The sequence below is a fragment of the Condylostylus longicornis genome, unplaced genomic scaffold (assembly GCF_029603195.1).
Source record: "Condylostylus longicornis isolate FDR11 unplaced genomic scaffold, ASM2960319v2 ptg000010l, whole genome shotgun sequence".
In the NCBI taxonomy this organism is placed as follows: Eukaryota; Metazoa; Arthropoda; class Insecta; order Diptera; family Dolichopodidae; genus Condylostylus; species Condylostylus longicornis.
The window spans coordinates 13,428,266-13,441,349 of NW_026577979.1; the positions used below are offsets into that span (position 1 = coordinate 13,428,266).

General features: G+C 23.1%; 1 protein-coding gene across 2 annotated transcripts in view; it reads right to left on the bottom strand.

Annotated features, from left to right (window-relative positions):
• The window catches only part of LOC129619085 (myc protein), a 135,447-nt gene that overhangs the window by 22,740 nt on the left and 99,623 nt on the right, over positions 1 to 13,084 (bottom strand). The gene's annotated exons all lie outside the window — the stretch shown is intronic.

Consider the following 13,084-nt stretch of genomic DNA (forward strand, 5'->3'; position numbering starts at 1 on the left):
AGAGACCGGTAGAATGTCAATGAGAAAAGAATTTGTGATGTCGTTGTCGTATTCATATTTTGTTTTTATTTTCTGTCTTCTGCATTTTCTCTTTAGTTTTTTTTTACTGCAGCAAAAGCAACAGTAACAACTACTAGAACAACAAAATTGCAATGCAAACAAAATAAGAAAAAGAAAAAAAAATTGTTAAGCAACTTTAAAAATCCGATTTTTTTTTTTTCGTTTTTATGATTATTTTTAAAAAACCATAAATAAAAAAAAATTTTTTTTTGTCTTTTATTGTTTTGTTTGCCGGTTAATAACACAACACAAGCGACAGAAAAATTAAAGATAACGCAAAACAAAAAAAGCCAAAAAAAAAAAAATTAAATGTGCGGGAAAATTTTCCGTTTACTTGCTATGTGTATATATACAAATAAATGCTTACAAACAAACGTACATACGTACATAATATGTACGCGATGTGCAAAATTATTTTTCCACTTAAAAAATTCTTTATAAAAATTTAATGTAATTCACAAACAAAACGGTGTCTGCTTATTAATTTTTTTGTTTTTTATTTTTTTTTCTTGGGTTTTTTGCTTTTATCTATTTTAGTAATTTTAAATTGGAATTGAATTTTTGTGCTTTGAATTGGGTTTTTAGTGTAGAATCTATACTGTAGAGTGCAGACGATTGTGTTACTTTCAAACATATACATATGTATGTATGTATTCATGTACATGTGTATGTACTATTAATTAATAATTTATATTTTATTTATTTTTCAACTGAAATGAAAATTTCTTATGGAAAAAAAAAATACTTATTTTTGTAAGCTATCAAGATTTATGCGATTTCCTCTTTAGTATACCAACAACAATATAGTTTTAAATTAAAATTAATCAAAAGCTTTAATTAAATGTGAAGGCGTCTTATGTCTAAAAATAGAATTTACAAAGGATAAGGATATTTTTAAGCAATGACGTACTTTATTTTAAAAACATGAAATATGTGGGTTTTCTTATACATATGTATGTAATATAAGAAAAGGTGTTTATGTGTTTGCATTTTTAATTGTATTTCATAAGATATATGTAGGCTTTTCATGTAAAATCATTCATAAATGGTTGTATTTTAATTATTATTGTTAGTAAACAAACAAAAAAATTCCTTATGATTTCAGTTTTAATTCCAAAATATTTTGTTTTCTCAAAAGTTGGATCAAATATAGATGCCTTATAGATCTTAATAGGTAAAAATTCATTGACGATAATAAAAGGATGCGAGAAATAAATTGGAAATTTATTTTAATCAGAGTCATATTTTAGAAATTTCCGTCAGTGTTTTAGTCACAAAATTTTAACAGATATTTTCTCTTTAAAAATTACAATACGTGATTGTGTTTTTAAGTTAATTGTAATTAAAAATTCCATAATTACAATAATAATAAAGCTATTCGAACATTAAAATAAAATTATTATTAACTTTTTTAATACACTTTTTTCTCAGTGTACTAATAAAGACAGAAAAAACCTAAGAGTTGCCTAATAATATTAATAATATCATAATAATATTAACTGCACTGAGATAAAAATAAATTGTATGATTATGTTAAATCACTTGTTTAGTAGTTATGGCATCCAAAGCATACATATGTACATACATACATACATGTATTTAGGTATAACAATACGAGTCATACCTAACTTTAGGTGTTTAAATTTGCTTTATTAACGTAATTCTAAAAATTAAATTATTTTTAAAAATTGCATAAATTTCACAAATATCTCACCATCATTCTTTCAAAATACTTTTTAAATATTGTATTTGGGATACCCGTATAAAAAGTGTGATAATACAATATATTTCTCTCTCTCTTTCATTTAAATATAATTACAGTTATCAATAATATTAAATTAAAAAAAAAATACCCAGAAAAAGAAAAAATTCCACACCTTTTCAAAATAAAAATAAATTTTTTTTAAATTATAATCAACCCATAATTAAAATGCTTTCTATTTGTATGAGCTAAAATGTCTACTTCAATAATCAGCAAAAATTAATTTTTTTTTTTTAATTCACAAAGAATAATACAATTTTTTTATATACATATATAAAATTAAAATAAAACGTAAGAACCACTAAAACTTTTCAATTTTACACATTCATACATTTTATATTCAAATTTGCACACGCACATACTTTTATATAATTCACCCATACCGAAATACAAAAAAGATTCCAGACACGCAAATTAAAAGCAGACAAGGGTACTTTTTTCTTTATTCTTCTTTTTTCTTTTTCAAGAACTTTTTAAATGTAAAATGGCAATTTAGAAATAAGAAAATCAAAAAAATTAAAAAAGGAAGAGAAAGGATAAAATAGGATCTTGTCGATGTCGTCGTCGTCACATTAAAAACGAAAAAAAAGAAATAAACATAAAACAATATTCGAAATGAAAAACTTTTCATTTTACTCTTCCTCTTTCCTTTGTTTTTTTCTCAATTTACCGCCCAAATAAAAAAACACAAAAATAATAAGTAAAAATAAACCAAAAGCACCTTTTTCAGAATTATACAGAAAAAAAAAAGGGATGTTAAGCAGTCAGGGAAAGTCATATTTGTCCTTGAAATTTTTTTTTTCTCTATATACGCACATAAATTTGTATATATACCCTATGCTAAAAATATTTATAGACTTAACTATGTAATCATATACGTAAGCCAATTTTCTATACCAAACCGTCTATGTAGTCATTTAATAAGATACCAAAAAAAAAATCTAAAAATTCAGGACGCAAAAACGAAAACTTTTATCCTTTTTTGGTTTTTTTTTTTTATTTTTATAAAATAAACTGGAAGAATAAAAAACAATCCCATAATTTTTATCCCATATATTAAAATTTTCAGTATTAAAAAACTTGTGGATGAATAACAAAGCATCATTCATATTTAAACACACGAATACAACAAAAATGTTATCACTATAAAATATCCTTTATTTTTTTTGTGTTCTTAACACAGTAATAAGGTATAATCTATACGTTCTATAGAAATATTAAATAGTAGTATGCGTGTAATAATTTAAAATTATACAAAATTATTATTTTACAGCATTAAATTTATAATAAATTTATATTTATGTTTGTTTACATGTTATACTAACAAAATACAATAATAATAATAAAAATAAAGTAACCATTTCAAATAAGGACGCATGTTTCCCAGAAAAACAAAACAAAATTATGAAAAAGAAAATAAGAATTAAAAAGGATAAAATTTTATTATTAAAAAATTTGTTAGAGTAAAAACTGCAAGACAGATAGAGAGAGAGAGAGAGAAAAGAATTGTTTTCTATAATAATTTTTAATGGTGAAAAACATGAAAATTATTTTTAAATTAGAAATTTTTTGGTGAATGAGAATTTTATTTTTTTTTGCTCTTTTTACTCTTATATACCACCTTTAACTTTTACACACTAAAAATTTTATTCTATGTATGTATTATAATATTAGAGAAAAGCAATGAAAATAATGCAGAAAAAAAGATGATAACAATAAAATTATTTTTATGTATAAAGCATATACGTTCATACATATACATACAGACTATATACAGAAAACCATATAATATACGTGTGCATTTACGACCATTATGTATCTTTTTTAATTCCAGACAGTAATAGACTGGGAAGACAATATAGACAAACATAAGAAAAAATAAAAATAAAAAATAAATAATAAACTTTCCCTGCTCTCCCAAACTTTGGTGGGTTTCAATTTTCCTTTCAGGAATTATTATTAAAGTTCGCATTGAAAATTGCGTTCTTTTTCATTTTCGCTCACTTCCATTTTTATTTTATTTTTTTTTTCTTATTCATCATTGTTATCTGGTACTTTCTTACACAAGAATCATAAGCAAAAGAGGCACCCAATATTACAAAGGAGATACTAAAAAAAATATATATTATATGCATTTTGGTATTGGTTAACCAACTCGGATTTTATGGATTAACTCTGAAAAATGCTTGAGCAAATACAAAAATTAAATACAAATATAGTATGCCATGCCGCCTTTCACACTATGTGTATGAGCCCTCTGTAAATATGAAAAAAAATTAACATTACATGGAAAATAATAAAAATATAGAAAATTCTTGATAAACGTAACCAAATAATATAATAACATTTTTTACTCTTCTTTTTTTAATTAATAAATAAATACAGGAGAAGAAAAAAGAAGCAGAATTTTTTTTCTCCCTTTTTCTCATCAAACTCCTATTTTAATTATTCTACTGAGATCTAAGATAATGCAAGTATATACAAGTATTATATATTATGTACTATACACTATTATGTTATACTAACAATATTACATGCACACTCTTTTAAAATTATTGTGATAACAGAGAGACTGTTGCTAACTGATAATAATGGTAGTATAATATTGCTTTGCTACTATTGTATTGTATTTTTGTATCGTATGGATGCTATTGCTATGAAGAAGCATTGTTATTGACTCTTTTTATTCATTTATTACAACATAACTCTCTTCCTCTTTGTTTTTTCCCTTCTTTAGCTTACGTACTATTAATATTATCCCATTTGTTTTCTTTTTTTGGGAAACATCTGAATAAAAAAAAAAATTTTTTTTTTTTGGTTTTTTTTATCATTTTTAATAAAAATAATAAATATAAGAAAAATAAATGAAAATATACACTCATTTTATCGGTGTATTCAAAAAAAAAAGAAAAAAAAAGTTTATGCCAACGTCAAGGACAACAAACGAGACGGATACGATGAGTTTTATTTTGTGTTTTTCTGTTCCTTTTTCTTTTTATTTTTCTCTTATTTTGCGCAACTACAATTTTTATTGATGCTTTTTCTGTTTGTATTATACATAAAAAATAAAATGAATAACTATTAAAATTTATATAAGAAAAATGGTACATAATAACACACACATACGCACAGAAAAAAATCAACAACGCAAAAATTTATTTTAAATGTGTATGTGTTAAATTCCTTTTTCTCTATAACTCTCATGCATACATACTTTAACTTATATGAATTAAATTTAAAATTATGTAATTTTGTGCCTATAAGTATGTAAGCCTATAGGCTTATACAAAAAATAAAACATTATAGAAGGTAGAGGAAGTATAGAAAGGAATGAGGTAAAAACATTATTAAGGATGCACAACTTATACTATATTATAATTTCCTTGTGTATGCCATAATATTATGAATTTAGTTATATACTCGTAGGATTAGTGTTACCATCTATAATTAATTGTATTATAAAATGCTATTGATATTGTACGTGTATATACTGTATGTGAAATCCCGAAGTACTTGGTTTGAAAAGGCTATTAAATCGAGAATATGTATATTGATCTAGGAACGACTTTCAAATACTTGTAGAAAATCTAAATCAATTAGCATGATAAAATCCATGAATTTTAAAACTGACACATTTTACAAGTACTTTTACTTACAGCATAGTTTAGAAAGCCAAAAGATAAATAAGGGCTTCAACATTTAATGATCTTAAAATCAAAAAAAAAGACGCTTTTTCTAGACTTTCGCATTAAATTCGAAATATTTTACAGTTCGTACGTCAGTTTTTATGAGGAAAAATCAAATTTCGAAACACAAGCCAATTGAATAAATTGAAGTCAAAATAAGACTTTAATAATATTAAGTAGTAGAAAGCCTGAAATGTTTTAAACTATAAAGAAAATTATAGAAGAACTTTATAAGACTATTAAAATTCTCAAATTCGTGCTACTTTATTGTTGTTTTAGAAAATTTCCTAAGAAACCGAAACACTGGAACTTTTAAGTATGTACATAGACTTATTCTTTAATTCCCATTGCGAAATTCCTTTTTACTTTCGGCTTCTTTCTGTTTTTTTTTTTCCTTTTTTGGAATTGTGTATTTTGCGTATATTGCGTATTATATATTATGTATACTTTATATATATACATACATATAGATATTTATTCTCTTTTCTAAATAGTTGTTTGTATTGTCATTGAAAACACGTTTTCCCTCGTTTTAAGAACACAAAAAAAACGTATATACAAAAAACGACAGAATTTCCACTTCATTAAAAAAAAAAATAACTAAAGATAAAATAAAGAGCTTTTTATTAAATGTCTGCTGCCTTCATAGAAAACAAAGGAAGATGGTATACATGCATATACCAATGAATATATTTTTGTATAAGGATTAAAGAAGGAATTGAAGAGAGGAATTGGAAAATAGATGCAGACTCATAAATAAAAAATAAAATAAAATGAAAGAGAAAAAAAAAAGTAATTTTTAATACAAATTTATCCCGTACCGCATAATATGAAAATTTTGTAAAAATTTCATTTTAGAATGGTGTGGTCCATTTCATATATACCATGTGTAAATACAATATAGAGAATTGGTGGTCCCTCAAACAATACAATTTTAACTGTAGACTTTGAAATGATTTTTTTTTCCTTATTTTCTGTTATGACTATTTTTTTATTACTTTCGATATTTCATTATTTGCCTAAGAAAAATGCTTTTTTCTTGTATATACATAGTATACATACGGTAATTTTTTATGTTATATAGAAAGATTATTTTGTAAATAGACAATAACACAATGTCTGAATACTAATAAGTTATGCGTTCCATAAGATAGAAGAAGAAAAGCAAATGGAATTTAAAACGAAAATTAATTCTTCTTTTTATTGTTAAAAGAAATTTTAACAATACGAGTAAAAAAGAAATTGTATATTTTGAAAACCTTTTTCGGTATGATAGACGACCAAAATATGCAAAAAGGTATATAAAAAGAATTGAATTAATAATTAGAATAATTAGTATGTAATTTAATTAGTATGATAATTGCTCGCAATATAATGACAATTACATCAAATAAAATAAGAATTGTGGAAAAATTTATTGTTTTTACGAATTTTATAATTTTAGGGAAATGGTTTCCGTCGATTTTATTAATCAACTGAAAATTTTATAATACGCGCGTATCAATAAAAATTTTAATAAATATCACCGAATTATTACCGATTTTCAATATTAATAATATCTCCTTAAAAACCATTGAATTGTTGTCAAGATAATTGAGTGAGAAATAACAAATTATTCGTACAATATTTATCTTTAATACTCTTATCATTAAAAACGCAATTTCAGCCACATTTTCATTATTCATTTCTGTAACATTATATGTAGTACATCATTCTCATTTTTTTACTCGAATTTAAGTTTTCTGTAATTTTAAAGTTCTCTTCAAAACGAATTCATTTTTATTTACATACGACAAGTAGTGTTATCAATAAGATAATTGATTGTGTTTTTTGCTATCCCGGAATTTTGTATGAACTATTGCTGACATTTACATATAGTATACATATTTATTTTACATTACTCTTCAAAAAAAAATTATATTCAATTACTTATGCGTTATATTTTTAATTGACAAATTGAAAGAGAAAGATAGAGTAGAATTAATATAAAAATGTAATTAAATAGATAACAATGTTAAGTAATTTCTTAATAAATACACTTAATATTGCATTTAAGAGAAAATTATCTCTCTCCATCGACATTATATTGATCTCAAACAATAATTGCTATGCTACGACGGCTTTTTTAATAAATGTAGTTTTCTTATAAAAATTTCTCTTTTAATCTTCTTATAAGCAACTAACAATACTCTCTGTTTCTTATTTTTATTAATATCTAATAACTCGATTTTATGTACATATGTTCTAATTTACCTACACGATACCAACTACAATAATAATTAATTTCATATTTTATTATTTTTATTACTTTTATATTAATGTCTGTCCCAGTTAGCAACGATAATAATTTTTTAAAAAAAATTTAATATTAATTATTTTTATTATTTTTTTTTTGAAATTTAATATTTCACAATATTTAAGAAAATTTCTTAAAAAATTTCCAAAAAAATTTTTTTTAATAGTTCAAAGTATTATTTTAACCTAAATGCGCAGAAAAAAAGGCATGAAACATCATTCTATTTTATTTCTAATAAAATTAAATACAATTTTTTTTCTCTGTGTTCTCGTTTTTTTTTCTTTCATTAGAAATCCCCAATCATAAAAATAAATCATATGTGGGATTTTTGTACTTTTCGGCGCTTTATTTAATTTTTTCCCCGCAAAAATTTTAGTCGTTCTCTTTTTTTTCTTTTCTTTTTTTACTTTTATTATCATTTTGCGATCTTCTTCATTTCTGTTCTCTTAAACAGAAGAATTAATCACTTTTACCTTCACTTTTATTGACTATAGAAGAAATTCGTGTGACAATAAAAATTTTTATTTTTATTAATTTTTTTCGTTGCTTCTTCTCTTATTTTTATATGCGTATTAAAAACTGTTACACGATATATGTATGTATGTATGTAAGGGAAAAAAAATCATATAGTTACTAAGTCTATATTATATGAAAAAAGCTTTTAATATATAAGAAAAAAAATTAATAATAAATTTCGCCACATCATAATCATCACGAAATTTTCAACCCATTCAAATGTATACAAATACGTACATATGTATGTAGATACATATATTTCATATTTATGTATATTGTATAATACAGATATTCCTATAATATGAATACAATATAAAAAAAATATACTTAAGAACTTTAAATGGGTACGTCTGCAATTTAAAATTGTTGTAGCGCGCGCGATCTAATCTTAGTAGATACAGTACCTAACCTACAATATGCAAAAAAAAAATAAAAACGACATTTTTTCATATCGCAAAAATAATTTAAAAAAAAAAATATCATAAAAGAGCAAAAAAATTGTCTATGAAAAAAAAAAGTGAAAGATCAAAATCACAAGAGTAAGGAGCAAAGAAAATCATCAGTCTGGAAATATGCTTTTTTTTGTCTTCTTATATTTTCGTCTTCTTTTTTTCTTGTTGTATTATTAAAAATTTAAAATATATAGGAAATTGTAAATTAGAGAAATTCTTGTCTAGAAGAAAAAACAAGAAAACAAAAATAAAAATAGAAAATTAAGAAGAAATAAAAATTTTGGCAAACATCATCGAAATTTTTTTTTCTTTTTAAAAAATAATCACAAAATGCTAAATTTAATCACGTGCAATTTAAACAAAAAAATGCAATGGGTTTTCGGGTGTTTCACATAAAAATGACTGAATTCTGCTAAAAAATTGCAAAATTTAATGTTTTCCTTTAAATAATTTTATGCACATACATAGGTATGTAAGTAAAATTTTACGAAAAAGAGGGAATGAGTCAAATAAAGCCTAGTCGAATTTTAAATTAAAAAAAAATAAAGTTTGAAATAAGAACGATTTAAATTTGAGAATCTTGTTAAAAAAAGATTTCTTTTAAATTTCAATTTTCAATTTTCCTTTATATGGTTACAGGGAGGTTATGTTTCGAGCAAACATATTTAAGAGAAAATAAATGAAATTCGCAAAGAGCATGTAATTTTGCCATTCTCAATTATGGTTATAAATTCCTTTACAACTAAAATGCCAAACAAATATTTTAATACAGATTATAGAATATTTTCACTCTCTATTATTTATCTTAAATCGTATCGTAATAATCTTATCATAATATGACTCTCTTCCTCTCTTAAATTCAAGCCGAAATTAATTGATACTTATTCAACGTTATGCTTTTTTAAGTGCATATTACTGCTACCCATTACGATTTTCTTTAAAAAGTCTGTTTTTCCTTCCAATTCCTGTACAAATATTATAAATATAACATAATATGTATTTGCATAATATAAATGTTAAACTCAAATTAAAGATTAAAAAATTAATAGGTACATTTTATTTTTTTTTTTTCGAATCAAATCTGCCCATTTCCGTATACAGCAGAGTGCCTTCAATATTATGATATCTACAAAGTCCGAAAGCAAAAAAAAACCAAAAAAAAAAAGAAGAAGACAAATAAAAAATTGTCGGACTTTGAGATCAATTTTTTTTTTTTGCTTTCTCTTTTAGTTTTATTTTTATTTTCGCCTTATTTTCATGTAAGCAATTTAAAATTTTGCAAAATTTATTACATCAGTACTCACTTAGTAAATTTCCATCAATAACAAAAATAAGAAAAAGAAAATCAAGAAAGAATGGAAGAAATAAAAAAAAAAGTTGTTCTACATACGAGTACAAGTAAAAAATATTTTGTATCTAATTGGAAACAGCAAAGAGGAAATATAAAAATACTCACTCATCCATGCATACACATTTTAATAAACATATAGTATGTACATACATACTTATATGAACGTATTTAACGTGATGAGAATGAATTTCATTTTTTACAGATTAAATGAATAATGAATAGCTTTGATTAGAAAATATAATTTTTTTCCTATCACCTTAATTTCATATTATTAAATAATAAGTCACGAACATTTAAAGTGAGAAGAAATTTTTTAATCTATAATTTTTTTATTTATTTCTTATTTTTTTTATTCTGCAACAATAATTGTAATCATTTAAAATTTAATTACAATGTTGTAGCGCATATAATTTAGAAATAAATTTCGATTTCCTTTTTGACATTATAGCGAGATTTTTGTATATTTCGCGCAGATGACACTGTATTTACTTAAAAAATTCCGATAGGTAGCATGCAGAAAGAGTTTTCCAAACTTAATTGGAATATGTCAAAATATTAAACAAAATATATATAACAGGAGTTGATAATATTTATGAAATGTCAAAGCAAAATTGTTTAAAGAATTAAATTGCAAAAATTTACGTTTAATAATGCATAATTAACTGAAATAACTGCGAATTATTTAGAATTACAGAATATCAAAAGAAAATTAAATTATATTGTTTTATTTAATAAAAATATTTCAAATCAAAAAAAAATTTATTGTATGAGTAAATTTATAACGTATGCACACGCTTTAATTACTAATATAAATCATAGAGGGTATTCCCCTATATTTTTTTTCTTTAAAAAAAAATTCACCACATTTTTTAAATTTAAAACTCTAATAATAATAATGTCGCATAAAACGTTTTTACTTTCATCAAAATTATGAATGACATTATTGCTGACAAATTCATTTTAAACACATTATTTAAATTTTTGTATATTCGTAAGGTAGATATAAAATAATAAATTGAGTGAAAAAAAAAAATTAATTGAAAAACCCCAAAAATTTAAATTTATTCAAATTTTAAACTTTTGACTTCATTAATTTGAATACGAAATAAATTTAATTTTTAATATTTTTAGCAAGTAGTCTAATACAAAAAAAAATTAAGAGGCACTAATAATTGCGAATACTATAAAATTCAAGTAATTTATTTTTAGATTAGCTTTAGAGAGAGGTTTGATCAAACATTTTTTGTTATTTTGTCTGATGAGAACAAAACTTTTCTCATTATGACTTTTGTAAAATTTTAATCAAATCAAACTCAATTAACTAACAATGTTTGAGAGCGTTTATATCCCAACTCACTTTTTATTATTGATTAAAATTCTTTTAGTAAAAAACCAAATTATTCAAAAAATGGTTAAAAGAACATTTTTGCCAAAAAATAAAAAATTTTTTGTTCGTATAGCTACGCAGAAAAAAATTTTGCAATTTCAAAATTTATGGCTACTCTAATTATGCCCCGTATAGAAGACATTTTTAAAGAATTTTGATTGGCACATTAAAAGAATAAGTTGGAAAAGCTATTAAAGAAATAAATAAGAAAAACAAAATTAAAAAAAAAAATTTTTTTCTCAATTTAATTAAATGGCAATGTTATTTTTAAATATATTTAATTTAATGGATAACTTAATAAATTGCGTATTATTATTTTTTTTCGGATTAATAGCATTTTCTTTATAGAAGTCATTAATCCTATTATTCATAGTTCATAAATCTCATTAGAAATTCTTACAATTGATTAACAATTAATATAGCTACCTATACCTATCCATATTTTAATTTAATTAATTTATTTAATTTGAATTTCGTCTTATTTATTTTTAATAACTGTTATCACTCATTACAGTTTGATTTTTCATGTTGTTGTAATTATTCCAATAATAATAAAATAACATTAAATATGTTAATATTCTTAAATATTTATTTTAATTAAATTCTTATTATCTACAATGTAGCAGTAATTATATTTTATTATGTATATATGTATGTCCTCAATACCCACCATTCATATTAATTTAACAATTCTGTGTTACATATGCAATTTTCTTAATATAAAATTCAAGAGTATTTTAATTCCAATCCAGTAGCATACCGTAAAACCATCTGTACACAATGAATATCTTATGAGCAATTACAAAGAAAAAATACATTGTATAAGAGATACTTGTTCCTTTCGAAAATTTTATTATAATACTCTAGTCATTAAATATTAATGCACATTGTATACGAGTACTACAAACATTCCATTCAATGTACAATAACATTAAGAGATGTGCAATGGTATGGTACTTCTTTGTATTTACAACAAGAAAAATAAACAAAAAAAAACACAAAAATTAGTCTGTAACATTAACATCATTCTTTATTCTGTACAAATACCGTTCCCTTTTCCTCTTCCACTCTCTTTCTCTTGCTTGCTTTCGTCCACTGTTCACTCTTTCATTTTCTTGCATTTTTCTCATAACAAAAAAAAAAAATAAAGTTTTCCCTCATTTCCCATAAGAAGTATAATAAATTTTCTTTCACTCTAAAAGTATGTATATTGAAATAAGAAAAAAAAGAAACCAATAACAAAATAAAAAAAAATAAAATTCAAAGAAAATCGAAAATTTTTATTTTACGCAATTATTTTCTACTTTTTTTTGTCTCTCATTTTTCTTTTTCTTATTAATTTCAATTCCCAGTCATTCCCAGAAGGAAAAAATTTTTACAATTCCTTAACAACAAAAATATGTAAAAATTGGTATGCAGTTTGTCTGTTATATTTGGGCGTGTCTGTTATAACTGTTAAGAAAAACACATATTTGATATTATTTTGTTCGGTCTCTTATGATGTTAAAGGAATTTTAAATATGTATGAGGTGAGTATCGAACACTCAGCACTCAGCAGTACTAAAATAATAAGT